General features: G+C 48.7%; 1 protein-coding gene across 1 annotated transcript in view; it reads right to left on the bottom strand.

The window, feature by feature from the left end:
• The window catches only part of LOC119972132, a 660627-nt gene that overhangs the window by 374608 nt on the left and 267128 nt on the right, over positions 1-18891 (bottom strand). The gene's annotated exons all lie outside the window — the stretch shown is intronic.

The raw sequence follows: 18891 nt of genomic DNA, 5'->3' as shown, positions 1-18891 counted from the left end.
TTGCCCCTATCCCCCACGATCCAACCCGTTATCCTGGGGTGGTCCTCGAGGACGTTGGGAATCTCTGGGTGTCCCAGGATGTAGCTGTCATGGTCACTCCCGGGAAGCATGTACACACGTGCTTGATCCAGAGGTGGTGGTCGCAAGCAAGTTGAACATTCAGGGAGTGGAACCCCTTACTGTTAATGAAGAGCACTCCTTGATGCCCTGGTGTGCGCTAGGCGACATGTGTAACTTCAATTTCCCGCTGGACCTGGTGGTTCAGAACTGCGGTGACCTTCATGGCCATTGGGAGCGAGCGTCCTCCTCCTCCTCCTCCTCCATAGGGTACCAGGTCCATAAGGATATGGCACAGGAGCCGCACCATCTCTTCTTTGAGACGGAGTCTCATGCGACACATGCTGTCCTTCATCTCCTCAAAAGAACAACAATGCCGATACACCCTGCGGCGTCACCTCTGTCCCCATCTGGGTTCCTCCTCGGCCTGATGGACGACTGTATTTTCAGGGTGTGCGACAGCCTGTTAGGGTGTCCGCAATGTTGAAGACTGCACAGATAGAAAGACCCTCACCCTCCACTCCCCCATCCCTGGGCACTGGGGCAGCAGCTCTAGCACCCTTGTGCTGCATGCCTGATAATGGAAATGGCTACTCACCTCCTCTGTTCTTCTCAACAGCCATTGTGCCAGATTCACGATTTTAATCAGGAATACTAAACGACATCCGCATGATTTCCCACTGGGGACTTGGTTAACTCCCGTGAGGCCGTTACATTGGACTTTAATTTCGCTAATGAGTTGGTGCTAATTAGGGTTAAGGATATGCATGCCATATTTGGCTGTGATCTGGAACCCACCATTGGGAGCGGGCTGGTTAGAATGAAAATCACGATTTTGGCCTTTCACGTTATTTAACCGGTGTGCCCAGATTCATGCAGGGCGCAAAGCGGTGGTTAAATTGTGACTATTATCTCTGCCTACCATCAGTGACAGCAGTAACTAGTTGGAATGCGGTGCACTATTATCACAAACCTAAATTTCCATGTACTGACCTGATGGGCAAGATTCTGTGGGAATCGGCGGGGCGGGCAACTCCGGCGTGAAGGAGTGGCGTGAACCACTCTGGCGTCGGGCCGCCCCGAAGGTGCAGAATCCTCCGCACCTTCAGGGGCCGGAACTTGGCGGCATGCCAACCGGTGCCGAAGGGCCTCCGCCAGCCGGTGCAAGTTGGCGCCTGCACGGGGTGCCAGCGTGTGCTGGCGTCATCCCAGCGCATGCGTAGGGGGGTACATCTCCGCGTCGGCCATCGTGGAGGTCAACAGCAGCCGACGTGGAGTAATAGAGTGCCCCCACGGCACAGAACCACCCGCGGATCAGTCGGCCCCGATTGCGGGCCAGGCCACCGTGGGGGCACCTCCCGGGGCCAGATCCCCCGGTGCCCCCCCAAGGACCCCAGAGGCTTCCCGCGGAGTCAGGTCCCGCCGGTAAGTACCTGTTGTAATTTACGCTGGCAGGACCGGCCTAAAATGCCGCGGGCCGGAGAATCGCCAGGGGGGGGGGCTGCCAGCGGCCGCCGACCGGCGTGGCACGATTCCAGCTCCTGCCAAATCCCCGGCGCCAGAGAATTCGGCAGCCGGCGGGAGCGGGATTCACGCTGCCCCCCGGCGATTCTCCGACCCGGCGGGGGTTGGGGGGGATCTGAGAATTCCGCCCGATATATATTTGTGGAGTCAGCACAATTAGGGATTTGTGGGAAAGTTCCATTTTCTAAACAATTTCTCTCATTTACAGTTCACTCATTAATGATCCTGCAGCAGTTTATAAAGTTCTATTTGATTTTGTAAATAAAGTACTGTTCTATATTCTATGTTCTAATGCACCTAAGACTAAAAAGGCTAATTCGTCCAATAGCAGGATGACTGAATTTAAGACTAGGGCACAAACAATGTTATTCACAATGTCATCCAGGAAAAAGCTCTTTCTTCTGACAGGTCATTGTTCAGTGGCGAGATAAGTTGCGATATGTGTCTGGGTAGAGGTGCCAATGCACTTCATTCCAGCAACACTGTTCAATGATCATGGCTGCTCGGCCACAAATCATCAAGACAACATACAAAGCTGCAATCACTATCCATCCTAAATTGTGCAGAAAGTGGGCCATCTCACTGAACTGCTGCAGGGTTGGTGTTACTGGAATTATGCTGTGAAGTAAGGAATTACAGAATTTTGAATAACAATTAAGAAGTTTTTTTTTAAATAGTTTTATTCTCCTTTTTCACATTTTCCCCCAAATTTGCACCCACCAACAAAAAACAATAAGCAGTAACAAATATGTCAATCCCTATATCAACAATTCCATCCTCCCACCAACCCCCAAACAACTTCCCGCATGTTAACATAAACAAATAACAAAAAGGAATCAGAATCACCCATAGTCACCATTAACACATAGAGTCCCCCCTCCCGCCAACCCTCCCAACCACCCCCCCAATAATGTTCGATGTTATTCAATTCTTGAAAGTGCATAATGAATAATGCCCATGAATTGTAGAACCCCTCCATCCTTCCCCTCAATTCAAACTTAACCTTCTCAAGAGTCAAGAATTCCAACAGGTCCCCCTGCCACGACAGGGCACAGGGTGGAGAGGTTGCTCTCCATCCCAACAGGGTCCACCTTTGGGTGATCAATGAGACGAAGGCTACAACATCTGCCTCCACACCTGTTTCCAACCCCGGCTGGTCCGACACCCCGAGTATGGCCTCCTGAGGGCCCTGGTCCAGTTTCACTTGCACCACTTCAGAGATTGCCTTAAACCTCCTTCCAGTAATCCTCCAGCTTTGGACAGGACCAAAACGTATGAATGTGATTTGCGGGGCCCACCCCGCAACATTCACACACATCTTCTACTCCCTTAAAATGCCGGCTCATCCTTGCCCATGTGAGGTGTGCTCTATATACCACCTTCAGCTGTATCAACCCCAACCTTGCGCACGAGGTGGAGGCGTTCATTCTCCAGAGTACCTCACACCAGAACCCCTCCTTCATACCCTCTCCCAACTCTTCCACTTTGTTTTGATCCCTTTCGGTGGTGCCTTCTGCTCTTCCAAAATAGCCCCGTAAACCGTCAACACGACCCCCTTCTCCAGTCCCCCTGTCGTCAGCACATCCTCCAGCAATGTGGAGGCCGACTCCACCGGGAAGCTCTGTATCTCCTTCCCGGCAAAATCTCGAACCTGCATGAATCTAAACATTTCCTCCTGCGCCAGCCCATACATCGCTCCCAGCTCCTTCAATCCTGCAAACCGACCCCTAAGAAACAAATCTTTAGTGTCTTAATCCCCTTCACCTCCCATTTTCGAAAATTTCCGTCCCACTTCCCTGGCTCAAATCTGTGGTTCTCCTGAATCGGCATTTCCCTTGTCCCTGCCCCCAACCCGAAGTGTTGGCGAAACTGCCTCCAAATTCTCAATGAAGCTATTATTACCGGACTCTCTGTGTATTTCCCCGGAGCTATCAGGAGCGGCGCTGTTGCTAGTGCTTTCAATCCCGACCCTCTACACAAACTCTCCTCCATTCTGACCCACTGAGAATCAACCCCTCTGACCCAGCTCCGCACCTTCTACAACATTCGCCGTCCAGTAGTAAAACATCAGGTCCGGGAGACCCAAACCCCCTGCCTTCCTTCCCCTCTGTAGCAGCACCTTTCTCATTCTGGCCACCTTCCCTCCCCAAATGAACGAGGTAATCATTTCTTCAATCTCTCTAAAAAATGCCTTTGGCAGGAAAATTGGCAAGCATTGGAAAATAAACAGAAATCACGGCAACACGTTCATTTACCCGACCCGTCAGTGACAGAGGGAGACCATTCCACATTGCCAGATCAGCTTTCACTCTCCCCACTGTGGTGATATGCATCATTGTAGATACACAAGGGGTTAATGTAAGTACACGTAGACTAGCTAGACACTAGAGGGAGCACCAAAGACAAGACACACAGACACTCAACCAATAGGTCAGTAAGATAGGACACGACCAATGGGCATTCATGATACACACAGAGGTGACACTACCACAGGAGGGCATTACACCAACCCATATATAAAGGACACAGCACACATGATCTTCCTCTTTCCAGTGGAGACTCTCAGTGAGTACAGACACAGGGTTGATTCAACACATCATACCCACCACCTGAATTGTAGCAGACTGGTTTGTCAGTCTGAGTAGCTGTAGAAGGATTAACAGTAGTGGCGAATCCGAGTAGGAGAATTGTAAATAGTTTAGAACATAGAACATAGAACAGTACAGCACAGAACAGGCCCTTCGGCCCTCGATGTTGTGCCGAGCAATGATCACCCTACTTAAACCCACGTAACCCGTAACCCAACAATCCCCCCATTAACCTTACACTACGGCAATTTAGCATGGCCAATCCACCTAACCCGCACATCTTTGGACTGTGGGAGGAAACCGGAGCACCCGGAGGAAACCCACGCACACACAGGGAGGACGTGCAGACTCCACACAGACAGTGACCCAGCCGGGAATCGAACCTGGGACCCTGGAGCTGTGAAGCATTGATGCTAACCACCATGCTACCGTGAGGCCCCTTAATAAACGTGTTGAAGTTATCTCCACGTCTGAACCTCCCCTTGTCAGAGTGAACATTAAGGAAGCAGCTTATGCTATGCCAAGAGCATAACAAGACACCCACCAATCTAGAAATGTTGTACCTACGGAGCCCCCCCAATCCCAAGCAACTTGCACCCCCAGGTATCTAAAGTGAGTCCCTGTCCTACGGAATGGCAGCGCCCCCCCCCCCCCCCCCCCCCCCCCGCACCCCTGCCCCCACTCCCGGCCGAGACACTACAAAATATTCATTCTTGTCTCGATTTAATCTGTACCCCGAGAAAGACCCAAACACCCAAAGCAGCTCCAATATTCTCCCGATTGACACACTCAGTTCCGACACGTATAACAACAAGTCATGGGCATATAAGGACACCCTATGCTCTATCCCCCCTCCCCGCACTACCCCTTCCCCCACCCTCGTGCACTACCCCCGAACTTCTTAACGCGATGGTCAACGGCTCAATCGCGAGTTCAAACAGCAGAGGGGATAAAGCACATCCCTGCCTAGTCCCATGGTGGGGTGAAAAGTATCTCGAGCTGATGTTGTTTGTGCGGACACTCGCCCTCGGCTCCTTATATAGTAGCTTTACCCAGTCCACAAATCTTGGTCCAATCCCAAACCGCTCGAGAACTGCCATCAAGTATCGCCATTCTACCCGGTCAAACACTTTCTCGGCGTCCAATGCCACAACCACCTCTGTTTCCTTCCCATCCGCCGGTGCCATAACCACGTTCAATACCCTTCTAACATTCGAAAAGAGCTGCCTACCTCTGACAAACCCCGTCTGATCTTCACCTATCACCTTTGGGAGGCACTCCTCCAGCCTACCCGCCAGTACCTTCGCCAATACTTTTGCGTCCACGTTTAAAAGTGATATGGGCCTACACGACCCATACTCCGTCGGATACTTACCTTTTTTAAGCAACAAGGAAATCGATGCCTGTCCCAAAGTTTGTGGAAACACCCCCTTCCCTATCGCCTCCTCAAACATCCCCACCATCAGGGGTGACAGCTTATGCTTGAATTTTTTATAACATTCCACCGGAAATCCATCCGGTCCTGCCACCTTCCCTGACTGCATCATCCCAATCGCATCTTTTATCTCCTGCTCCACTATCGCTCCTTTCAATGTAGTCCTGTCCCCTTCCCCTAACCTCCGGTACTCCAACCCATCTAGAAATTCCTGCATCTCCCGGTCTCCCCCAGGTGGCTCTGACCTGTACAACCTCGCATAGAATTCCTCAAAGACCTTGTTAATTAGACCCGGAGCCACCACCAACTTCCCTGTCCTGTCCCGCACCTGAACAATTTCCCTTGCCGCCGCCTTCCTCCGAAGCTGACCTGCTGACAAACTTCTCTTTTCCTTCTCTCCATGCTCATAAACTGCACCCCTTGCTCACCTCAGTTGGCACACCGCGTTCCTGGTAGATAGTCGGTAAAAGCTCGCCTGTAGTTCCTTCCTCTTTTCCAACTTCGCTGGGTCCCCATCTTCTGTATACCTCCGATCTACCTCCAGCATCTCATCTATTACCCTCTGCCGCTCCAACCTCTCCTCTTTGTTCACCCTGGCCTTAAACGAGGCCACCTCACCCCTCACAGCCTTTAAAGCCTCCCAGACAACTGCCTTCGACACCTCAACCGTACAGTTGAAACCTAAATATTTCTCAATTACTTTTTCAATTTTGTCACAGAACCTTCGGTCCCACAACATTCACATATCTAATTTCCACCCGGCCTCTGCGCTACTCCCTTCTTCAGTACCATAACCACCCAATGGGGAGCATGATCTGCCACTGCAATTGCCGAGTACACCGACCCCTTAACCTCAGCCTGCAAAGCCTTCCCCACCACGAAAAAGTCGATCCGCGAGTATACCTTATGGACTGCCGAGAAAACGAATACTCCCGCTCCCTCCTGTGCAGAAACCTCCAAGGGTCTACACCTCCCATTTCCACCATTAGCCCAGCCAATTCCTTTGCCCCCTCCTGATGGGACCAGCGAGCGCGGCCGTGACTTGTCCAACCTTGGCTCCTGCATCAAGTTCCAGTCCCCCCCAACTATCAGTTTGTGTGTGTCCAAGTTGGGGATGGCCCCAAACACCTTCTTTACGAATCCCAAATTGTCCCAATTGGGATCATATACACTTCAGTGCCACTAACCTCCCCTCCAGCGCCCACCTGATCTGCAACCACATTTTCCATCTGGAACCGTACTGTTTGCTGACCATTACCGCTACCCCTCGAGCCCTTCCGCCAAATCCAGAGTGAAACACCTGACTAACTCAGGCCTTTTTAAGTCTCACCTGGTCCTTCACCCTCAAGTGAGTTTCCTGCAGCATTGCTACATCAGCTTTCAAACTTTTAAGAAGCGCACGCACCCTGGATCTCTTGACTGGACCTCCTAACCCCCTCATGTACCACATGACTATTCTAACTGGGGGTCTCTCATCCCCCCTTCTTATCCATCATCATCATACCACCGGGCCCTGCACCATGAGCCTGACCCGCCCCTATCTATTATTAACATTGAACCCCTTCCCCCCTCCCAGAATCCCCCCCTGCAGTTTATCTCAAGAAACGTCTCCCGGTATTGATCCCCCCCCCCCACTTTGCAGGCCCATCGAAACCTGCTAACCAGGCTCCAATGTCCCGCAGCCCTCCTCTCACCTCACCTCCTTCACTAGCCGACTTTAGTTAGCTTGCGCAGGTGCCCCCCCTCCCCCCCCCCCCCCCACCCCCAAGGCATACCGTCCTCACCCACTCAGTCCCAGAAGAAAAAAAGCACCCCAAAAAAAACAACAATCCAACCCACACAATTCACTAAAATAACATACAACCGTCGCAACAAAGAATGCCAATCAGCCCAAACAAAAACTTAAGCTCTATAACAATATAAAGTGAAGTAAATTACAATACAAGTCAATGAATAGAAAGTTATAGCATTTATACATTTTCTAGCTCCCCAATCACAGTCCACAGTCCCTCTTCCAGCTCCGCTCCTCACATCTGTCCCAAGCCTTTTGCCTTCACGAATGCCTCAGCCGCCTCCACTGCTTGGAAATAAAAATCTTTGGCTTTATACAACACTGGGCTAAACCGCTAGCTTTTAAAGCAGACCAAGGCAGGCCAGCAGCACGGTTCAATTCCCGTACCAGCTTCCCCGAACAGGTACCGGAATGTGGCGACTAGGGGCTTTTCACAGTAACTTCATTGAAGCCTACTCGTGACAATAAGCGATTTTCATTTTTTTTCATTTCACCCTCAGCTTTGCCGGGTATACCATACCAAATCGCACCCCCTTGTTGTTCAGTGCCTCCTTCACTCGGCTGAACGCCGGTCGTCTCTTTGCCAACTCCACCGTCAAGTCCTGGTAAATGTGAACTCTAGCACCATCTCACTGCACCTCCCACTTCTGCTTCGCCCAGCTTAACACATTCTCCTTCATGTGGTATTTATGGAAGCAGATAATTACTGCTCTTGGCGGTTCATTTACTTTGGGCTTTGGCCTTAATGACCGATGAACTCGGTACAGCTCATACCGGGAGGAGGTCTCACCCTCCCCCATCAACTCCGCCAGCATCTTAGCGAAGCCTCGAGCCCTCTGTCCCTTCGGGCAAGCCCACAATTCTCAGATTGTGCCGCCTCGAGTCCTCAAGCTTTTGCTCGGAGTCCTCTGTTGACCTCCACCACCCTCTGCAGCTCGTCCCCCATCGAGGTGAGCTGGTCGCTGTGCTGTGAAACGGCTCCGCCACTTCCTTCATCTTCTCGCCCTGCTCTCTCACCTCGGCCGATGTCTTTGCCACAGCTACCCTCACCGGGGCGATTGCCGCCTCCACCAATGACTTCAGTGCGACCGCCATCTCCTTCCTCAATGCCTTCATGTGCCTCGCAAACTGCTTTTCCACCTCCACAGCCATCACCACCGTAAGCAGTTCGGCCCCACCATGCGGTCTGGCATCCGCATCTTGTCAGCGCTTCTGTTGGTCCTCTCATTCGACGGTGAACCAACCTTTCCTCCTTTCTTCACAGCTGCTTTTTGCATCCTTTAATTACTTATTATTTTTCTTTTTCTTTATCAATCTTTAAAAAAAATTCTTTCAAAAAAAAAATTTTTCAAAGAAAGAAAATTCACCTGGGACCAGACTTCAGGCTTCTTAAAAACACATTTTAAGCGTGAGCCACCCGATGTGGAACATCTCCACTACATTGCGCCCTGGCTTCGGGCCTGCTGCCTCTACAGCCTCGTCTTCAGTTCGGCTCCGTCCCCGCTGTTCTAAATGCCGTGCGGCCCGGGCCCGACGCGTCAGCTCCGGCCACTCAACACTCATGCGGGGTTCCTCAGTGGTTCCCAAACCGGCCCGGCTTGGTGCCCGGGACGGCCCCAAAGGCTGCCGAAAATTGGGGGGATAGGGAATAAACGGGGAAACCCCCGAAAGCGCCGTAAACAGCAGACACCGGCGGCAGCTCCTCTCGATGCAGCCGACCCGCTCGCGAACGCCTCCGGAAGTCCCACAGTGATGAAGTTTGATGTGTGATTTTGAAATGATGGTGTGTCCATGACATTGCTGCTCTGTAACGTCTTGTGGTCCAGGGCAGGCAACTCCTGTCAATGTTGGTGATCTGCTGCAGTGCTTCTTGTAGAAATCTATACTATTATCATATGTGAGGCAAATGGAGAGGGTAGATACTGAGTCCAGTGATAAAGGTGTGCATGAGCGAACATTTTACTTTGAATGAGGTTGTGCTTTTTCACTGTTGTTACAGCTGAATCCATCCAATTGTCTGTTGAGCATTATATGCGCACCTGATGTGAAATGTGCAGATGGTGTAGGGACTTTGAGCAGTCAGGTGGACCAGTTGTGTCAAGAGTATTAACCTCATACAATTGTAGGAGTCTATTCAAAGAGATTTATTTTAGCTCAATTGTCTGGACAGCTAGTTTGTGATGCAGAAGAAGGCCAACAGCGTGGGTTCAATTCCAGTACTGGCTGAGGTTACACATGAAGGCTCCGTTTCCCAAACTTGCCCCCCCACCTGAGGTGTGGTGATCCTCAGGTTAAATCACCACCAGTCAGCTCTCCTCCTTAAAGGGGAAAGCAGCCTACAATCATAGAATTTGCAATGCAGAAGGAGGCCGTTCAGAAAGAGCACCCTACCCAGGTCCACACCTCCAACTCTTCCCCATTACCCAGCAACTCCAACCAACTTATTTGGACACTAAGGGCAATTTAGCATGGCCACTCTGCCTAACCTGCACATCTTTGCACTGTGGGAGGAAACCGGAGCACCCGGAGGAAACCCATGCAGACACAGGGAGAATGTGCAGACTCCACACAGACAGTGACCCAAGCCAGGAATCGAACCTGGGACCTTGGTGCTGTGAAGCAACTGTGCTAACCATTGTGCTACCATTCTGCCCTTCTGGGACTATGGCGACCTTACTTACTTTACTCCTGTCTTTTGACTTTTAAGCAATTACCAACCCAAGTCACCTCCAAATCCATGTGCTTTTATTTTTGTTCTTAATCTCCAATGTAGAATCTTATCAAATAGAAGTCTATATAGACAACATCTACAAACATTCCCATCTCCACTAAGTTAGTGACTGCCTCAAAAAATTAAGATAGATCTTTGAGATTTGTCTAACTTCAGTTGTATTATTTTCTCCCCAATAATTATTTATTTTACTTGCATTTAATACATTAAGTGCTCCCCTGCCCTTGATTGATCTTTCGATTCCCTCGTACAAATTGCAGATAGTCCTCCTCCTTTAAAGTAGTAATCATTCAGATGAAAAAATGTACCGGAGGTACAGAGGTCACCCTCTGGATCACCTCCCAACATAGCAACTGAAGAGTTGCTGATTATCAATAATGCAGCCACCAGTTTTAAGTTTCCATGATCAACTGTATTTTCCATAATTTTATTTTAGTACGAGTAAGAACCCTACTCAGTTAGTAAGCACTGAATGCCACTATACCCCATTTTTGCTTGGCTGTCACATCAGTAGTGGGTGCTAAACAACAAGGAAAAAAGCTGTCTCACCATTTTTCACCAGTTTTGACTGCTATAAATAGTGGCAACATTTGTCTCACAGGGAGCACAAGTCACAAATTACTGCTGTCCGTAACATACAGTATTATCTTTTTCACATGCATTAACCACCTTCAATGATATTAAGATTACAAGTGTTGAAATTGCCTCCAGATGTCTCAGTTCTTGCAGACACTAAATTGTCAAGCCAGCTAAAATTCCAAATAATGTGTGATTAATCTCTCATTATGGTTCTGTGGGGTCTGCTAAATTATAATGCAGCCGAATCTTAGAGAAATATTGAATGTAATAATATGATATTCAGCATTACAGCAAATATGTGCAAAGCTCATTTGACATCCAGTTTCAATGGAATTCAGGTCAAAGTTTCATAATTTGCTGCATGTTTCATTGGCTTTTTTGAGTGACCCACGAAACGCAAAGGAAATTTTAACTTGTTGGTGGAGTGCAAGGAACCCATAAGTGCAGCATATTTGTCAGTGATCTTTTTTGAACTCAGCCACTGCATTTACATCTGATTTGTGGGTTTACTTGCCAGACAGTAAGCGGGCATGGTGATGTTCCACATTAATCAATTTCAACTTGGGTACTTATGAAAAATGAAAATGAAATGAAAATGAAAAATTAAAAGTTACACTGTGAAGGTGACAGTTGATGGATGTTGGAGAGGAAAGAATAAAAGAAGGGACTGTCAGAATGGAATCCCAATTTTCCAAGTTTGCACCTCACTTTAGTGTTGCCTTCCTGGATGTGATATCAGAAGCTATAAATGCTTTGCAGGGAGATTCTGTTCCACACTGACAGGGAGAGAAGACATTTCTCACTGAAAGCTAGAAGGAGGCTGCTCAGGAGGTGAGCAGCTGAAGGTGAGTGCCATGCTTCCAGTTTCAGTGGTTCACTGATCTAACCAGGCAATTGAAGTGAGGGCTGTGGCAAATTAGCACCAACCACCTCCCCCTTATCATTAACTCTGCTTTCTCAAACCTGTACCAGTCCATCACGCAAATCAGCCTCCCATCCATTGACTCTGTTTATAATTCCCGCTGCCTTGGAAAGGCAGCCAGCATAATTAAGGACTCCACGCACCCCGGACATACTCTCTTCCACCTTCTTCCGTCAGGAAAAAGATACCAAAGTTTGAGGTCACATGCCAACTGACTCATGAACAACTTCTTCCCTGCTGCCATCAGACTTTTGAATGAACCTACTTCGTATTAAGTTGATCTTTTCTCTGCACCTTGTTTTAACTGTAACATTATATTCTGCAGTCTCTCCTTCCTTCCCTATGTACGGTATGCATTGTTTGTACAGCATGCAAGAAACAATTGTATACTAATACATGTGACAATAATAAATCAAATCAAATCTATACCAGCACATTCCTATTTACACTTACTTATCTTGCATCAGTTTATGCATTTCCTCATATCCCCATTTGACCATCCATCAATATGATTAATGAAACCGTAACCTCAGTTGTTCATTGCCCCATTGATCGTCAATGAAGTAGTCTCCAGCTCAATTCTACCTGGGTGAGTGGGTCATTAGAGAGGGATCGTGATAGATGACTCCACTCAAAGCATTACCAATTCTTATCCATTACACCCCAGTCCTCACCGATGGACAGCTACAGGATGGGAGCATCAGAGCAGCTGCTGAAGAATCTTGCATGCACCTGTATCATTCTAATTTTTCTAGTTACACATCAGCTGAAAGTTGATGGAATGGAAGCCCTTGTGATTGATGAGTGCATCCAGGTAGTATGCAGACTATACTTTCCCCATGTGTGTAGTTGATAATGCTTTGTACCTTTGGCAAGCTAGCCAGAAACACAAACCTGAGCATCAACTCATTCTGACTAGTATCATTAGCAACAGGATTGACAAAATTGCAGGCCTTGGCAAACATGTTAGTAATCATCTGTGTGGTGAATTGTGGGTGGCCACAAGGTCTCAGGGCAATCTTCTCCACCATGTTGGACTGAGCTCATCTAGAATGGAGGCCGCCTGGCAGTGTACCAAGCATCATTGTAGGACAGCACGGTGGTGCAGTGGTTAGCGTTGCTGCCTCACGGCGCCGAGGTCCCAGGTTCGATCCCAACTCTGAGTCACTGTCCGTGTGGAGTTTGCATATTCTCCCCATGTTTGAGTGGATTTCGCACCCACATTGCAAAAAAAAAATGATGTGCAGGTTAGGTGGATTGGCCATGCTAAATTGCCCCTTAATTGGAAAAAATGAATTGGGTACTGTAAATTTATATTTTAAAAGCATCATTGTATGCTTGTCATCAACAATCTCCTGTAAGTCACTTCAGTCTCCTTCATCACAAGTTGTCTATGATCTTGCACTCAGTGGAACTGGCACATTGTTTACCATTTCCTCCCTGGCCTGGTTGCTGCCCTGTGGGGCCCAGTAACTCACCATGTACTGGTTACCACCCTATATTAGTCTCTAAATTTCACAGTGACCAGTATCTGAGCTGGTGTTTGGGACTGTAAGATGAAGTAACTATGTAAGGTGAAGCCTCCTGTGCATGTAGCAGCTATCCAGGCTGCAGTTTTTGGCTACTTTAAATCATAAAACTAAAAAATAGAGGCTTGGGTGAGGGAACAGTTAGTGTGGAGGAAAGCCTGAATTCCATGGTCACACTATCTGCAGGTTCCAATTGACGCCCCACGTCAGGATGAGGGTAAGGAGGCAACTGAGAAGAGATACAAGGCAGATATGTCATGTCATTCCCTCATTCCCCGATAGCCTCTGCAGTACTTGCTGCCACCAGTCTTGGACTTTTGACCTGTTAATTCGGACAGTTACCTTGAGGGGGCTGAGAAAGGAAGACATCATGCCTCCTGCTGATACTACGAACAAGGAGCAGTGGTAGGCCATCCAGCCCCTTGAGCTGTTCTCCAGTTGTCCTTTCTACTTCAATTGACCTTCTACAAAATAGAGGGTAGAACCTCAGCGATTGTATTGTTAAGTATTTGGTCCATGTGACTGCCACAGGCATATGTCTTGAGGTCTGTGGAGGCAGTGAGATGTGGGCATGATGCGACTAGTAGATATGTGTGGGAGAGGCAGACCTTTTGAAAGTTAGGATTGAATCCTGAGGTCCAAGAAGTGTTGCTGGTTGAGTGATCGTGGTGATGCGGTGTTTATGAGATGTGACGTTTACATTCACTCAACTTAACTACACATGTGTTATGACACTTTTATAGCACTGCTACCATGTCCTTCAGGCCAAATTCTGACATTCACCTCTCTGGCTATTGGATCACACTGCCTTCCTCAGATCATTCTTGAGGGCTCCTTTCCAGCCTGCAGACTTGCCTCTCTCCTGGACTCCCCATTTCTCACTAGTACTTCCAGTGCAAAGCCAGTGAATCTAGGAGTCTTCCACCTTTTCCCTGCACCTGTAGTCTTCATTGGCTACCAACTGTCACTTCAACAGTGCAGCTTCCCTTCTCTTTAAGGGAAGGCTAGCAGAACTGCAAGTTTTATAATGTTGCCTAGCCCAGCTGCTGAACCCAGACTATGGACAACATTGAGCAGAGGAAAGCAGCTCATGAGCCACTTGGGCTAATGTTACAAAGGTGACGTGCTACAGTTCACTCAGGGACGCTGAGTTGCTGAGAAATAATGCACTTTTACATGCACCTTATAGTCTGGAGCTATTGGAAGTGATAGCAGAGTCTCCAACGTTCTTTCCAGCACTTGGCTGACCAGGGGTCTCTCCTGCTCTTACCGCCTTCCATTGGTGTGTGTAGGGAGGATTTAAAGGTTGAAACTCAACCTGTTTGCCTGCATTAGGAACACACCTTCCTTGGCCATTAAGTTCTGGTGCTTCTGGCTCAGAGGCCACGGGACCTCCTCTCAGTAGGGACACTAAATTTCAATGCTGTCCATCTCGAACCGAGCCAGAGTGGGCAGTTTGCAAACGGCGGCCTCCATGTCCAAAAACGGGCTATTCAATTTCTAGCCCTGGCTGTTGTCTTGTTATTTTGATGCACACACACCAGCACTATTGCAGTTGAAATAAAATCATTGATAACACATTTACAGACATGAACATACATCTTCAATGCATCTGAAGCCTTAACCTGACCGTCTCTAACATGGGTTCAACTCCAGATCAGGTGACCCCCATATGCAGTACAGAGTGTACAGTAGCTAAGACTGGAATCCACAACCACATTCAACCATTCTCATGACAGATGTTTGTATAGGCAGTCCTTGTACCAATGTCACAATTGATTACTGGAAACCACACATAAGTCAAAATGTTGTAAGTCGGATCAGCAGTGGAGCAAGGCAGGATTTTTACTGGCAAATTAAGGCCTAATTTTCCAGTCTTCACAAATAGTTTTCTAGTTTCTGGTTCTAGCGCAGCCAGGCAGGGTACTGCCGGGTACCACGGCAACCATACTCCGTAGTGACCTTCCAGCCTGGAGCTATGACGTGACGAGTGAAGGGTCCCTCTTTGTTCTTGAGTGCTTCATAGAAAGTGAAGGGGCAGCCCCCACAGCTATTCTTCCTTGTGAACAAGCAGGCAGACTCATTAAAAAATTGCAGTTTGAGAAACAGCTGCTACTTTGACCTAACGGATCCTTGCAGGCCTATAAAAATAAGCCATCTGATTAATCACTTTAAGGTTCCAGCGAGCTGTCCATCACAAAGCTTTTAGCAGGCAATGGAATGTCAATGGCAATGTAAACAATCCAATTCAAAGCATTCAGCCTCCTAGCCGTACATAATGCCTTCAATACTTGAAAAGGCAATACAATTGACTGCGTGAAAATCACTTCAAAGTTTTCCACAACTTTAAAGGCGTAACTTTCACTTTCATCTCATAGACCTTTAAACAGCAACTGTATGAAGGGTTTTAAAGGCTGCAGATAGGGAGAGCAGCCAAAAGAGCAAAATCCCAGAGAAAACCCGCGACCTGAGCCCCTTTAACCCTGCATAAACCCCCTTGACCCCCAACTTCCCATGAACAAACCCCCCCCCTCCCCGCACACTCTGGCGGCAGTTGTTGCCAGGTATTTACCACTTTGCCACCCCTTGGACTGCCTGCTGCCAGGTCCACACACCTCAGAACCTGCACCAATTTACCCCAGTGTGTTTCAGCTTGTGGGGGAGGGGGGGCGGGGGGTGGGGGTGGGGGAACATATCCACTTGGGTGGTGAATGGTATGTCCTGCTTGCCAATGACATGCAAAGTAACTCTAATGAGCAAGTTCCATGGTCCCATTGAATCGGAGCAGGAAGCCTGTGGAGTAGTGTGAATCACACTGCGGAATCCTGGGAAACTCATTTTAATACATTTGCATGTTATTAGTGAGCACTCACTCCGTACCTTCCCCTTTCACTTAATATTCAGCGGGTGTCAGCGTGATGCCACGTGGCATCATTTGAAACAGGTCTACATAAATGTGAACCTGGTGGCCTCACCATTGAGGGGGATATTGGAGGTGAGCGCTCAGTCGGTCACGATTCACCAGGGTCTTCAATGCGCAGAGGACATGGGGACACAGGTAACTTCAACTCAGGGACAACGCTGGGGTTCAGTCTCTTCATCTCGGTGGGAGGGCGGATTAACTTCCCTTTAAGGGGGTTTGGAGGCTGGCATTGTTTTTGTGTTCTTGCTGGGCCTGTGCTCAAATCACCACTGAGGAAGTGCCCGTCCTAAGTAGGAGCTGGAAAATGGGTGGGAGGATATGGATACAAAGGTTCTGCACTGGAGGCAACTGTAAGATTCTTGGGTGGACTTCCATGAAAGGCCAAGCTGCAAGGGAAGAGTGGAGGAAACAGGATTGGGTTGTGCTGCCTCATGCAGAATGAAGACCCTCATTTAGGGAAGCAATGTGAGTAAAACCACAGACTCAGGTAGGAGTGTGAGGACCAGGGTCCAGGGTGTTAATCCACATGAAATTTCAATTTCATTTGTCTGGGAAGTCTGACTGTCAGGACTGTCTCCACGATACGGTCATTAGTTCCCGGGCACTGGGAGAATACGGAGCGGCATATTTAAATGAGCCTAGTTGCTCACTTAAATATGTTAATCTGGATCTCGCCCAGTGAAGATGAGGGCCGGGATTCTCCCCTACCCGGCAGGGTGGGGGGTCCCGGCGTATCAGAGTGGCGAGAACCACTTCGGTGTCGGGCCTCCCCAAAGGTGCGGAATTGTCCGCACCTTTAGAGGCTAGGCCCGCACCGGAGTGGCTCCCGATCTGCTGACCGGCGCCAACGGCCTTTGGCGCCACGTGGACCGGCGTCAGGGCTGGCCGTTTGGCGTGAGTCCGCGCATGCGCCGGAGCGTCAGCAGCCGTTGACGTCACCCCGGCGCATGCGCGGTGGAGGGGGTCTCTTCCACCTCCGCCATGGTGGAGTACCCCCACGGCACAGGCCCGCCCGCCGATCGGTGGGCACCGATTGCGGGCCAGGCCACCATGGGGGCATCCCCTGGGGTCAGATCGCCCCGCGCTACCCCAGGACCCCAGGGCCCACTCGCACCACCTGCTTCCGCCGGCACCAGAGGTGGTTTTAAACCATGTCGGCGGGAGAGGCCTGACAGCGGTGGGACGTTGGCCCATCGCGGGCCGGAGAATCGCCGCGGGGGGCCCGACGACCGGCGCGGGGGGCCCGCCGAACGGCGAGGGGGCCCGCCGACCTGCCCGCCATGATTCCTGCCCCCGCCGATTCCCGGGTGGTGGAGAATTCCGGCCACAGCGGAGGCGGGATTTACGCCGGCCCCTGCCGATTCTCCAACCCTGCGATGGGGGTCGGAGAATTCCGCCCGAGATCTAGATCGTGGCGACTCGCGAGAATCTGTTAAATCTCACAAGACGCTTCAAGTATCGTGAATCTCGCAAGAGACCTTTAAACAGTCTTGTCACGTCATCAAGTCGGGCGTAACGAAGCCATTAAAGCGTATCCTCCATTTCAAGATTTGAAAATGAAATGAAATTCGCTTATTGTCACAAGTAGGCTTCAAATGAAGCTACTGTGAAAAGCCCCAGTTGCCACATTCCAGTGCCTGTTCAGGGAGGCTAGTACGGGAATTGAACCGTGCTGCTGGCCTGCATTGGTCTGCTTTCAAAGCCAGCAATTTAGCCCTGTGCTAAACTAGCCCCATGCTAAACCAGCCCCATAAAAATGGTTTGGCACTTGATTTGGCACTTCTGTGTCCATTCACTCATTATACACTCTGTATAAACCCAATGAACCCTATAGTGGCTATAGGAAGTGTTAAAAAAAAAATTGAAAATAGTTTATTCATATAACGTGCTTTTGATATAGCCCAATAAAAGTGTCAATTATCCAGATCCTTTAAAGTGTCCATAGCAGAAACTGCACACATCTGAAAACCTTTTATCCTGTGTCAAAGAACATTGTGAAATTGATAGAATAGAGCAGAGAGCCAGAGCTGTAATTCGAGGAGTGTTTTCTCTGGGATGTAGCACTTTCAGCACTTTAATGGATGTCTGGGCTCTCAGCCAAGAATACGTAAGGCACAGAGTACAAAAGTCAGAAATGTACGCTCTCCCCATATAAAACATTTGTTTTGCATTTATTTCTGGGCAACGTACTATAGGAATTATGTGTAGGTTTTAGAGAAGATACAGAAGTGATTTTCTAGAATGATTCCAGGAATGAGGGATTACATTTATGTGGATAGAATAGACAAATTGAGGTTATTTTCCTTACAGCAGAGAAACCTAAGAGGAGATTTGATGGAGGTGTTTCAAAACATGAAAAGGTTCAGATTGAGTAAATAAAGAAACATCATTTACAGATTAGCTCAGACCCATTTTTACCCCTTTGCACATTTCACTTTGAAATTTTCTTCACGATGGTTGCACTATTGTTGTTTCACTTTGCATCATTAAATAAATGCCCATTTATTTGTAAGGCTGGAATGAAAAGGACATTTCCATGTGCCAAAATGAAAAAAATGAATATAAAAATCGCTTATTGTCATGAGTAGGCTTCAAATGAAGTTACTATGAAAAGCCCCTAGTCGCCACATTCCGGCACCTGTTCGGGGAGGCTGTTACGGGAATTGAACCGTGCTGCTGGCTTGCCTTGGTCTGCTTTCAAAGCCAGCGATTTAGCCCAGTGACTATTTCTGTTAAGTTGCTCGTGGATATTTTTATCATCGGATTTTTCTGGCATATATTTATTTTTATTATTTTTATTTTTTCACTTTT

This window comes from Scyliorhinus canicula, chromosome 10, assembly GCF_902713615.1.
Source record: "Scyliorhinus canicula chromosome 10, sScyCan1.1, whole genome shotgun sequence".
Classification (NCBI taxonomy): Eukaryota; Metazoa; Chordata; class Chondrichthyes; order Carcharhiniformes; family Scyliorhinidae; genus Scyliorhinus; species Scyliorhinus canicula.
Note: the sequence above shows the minus strand (reverse complement) of the source record. Positions and strands in the feature narration are given on the sequence as shown.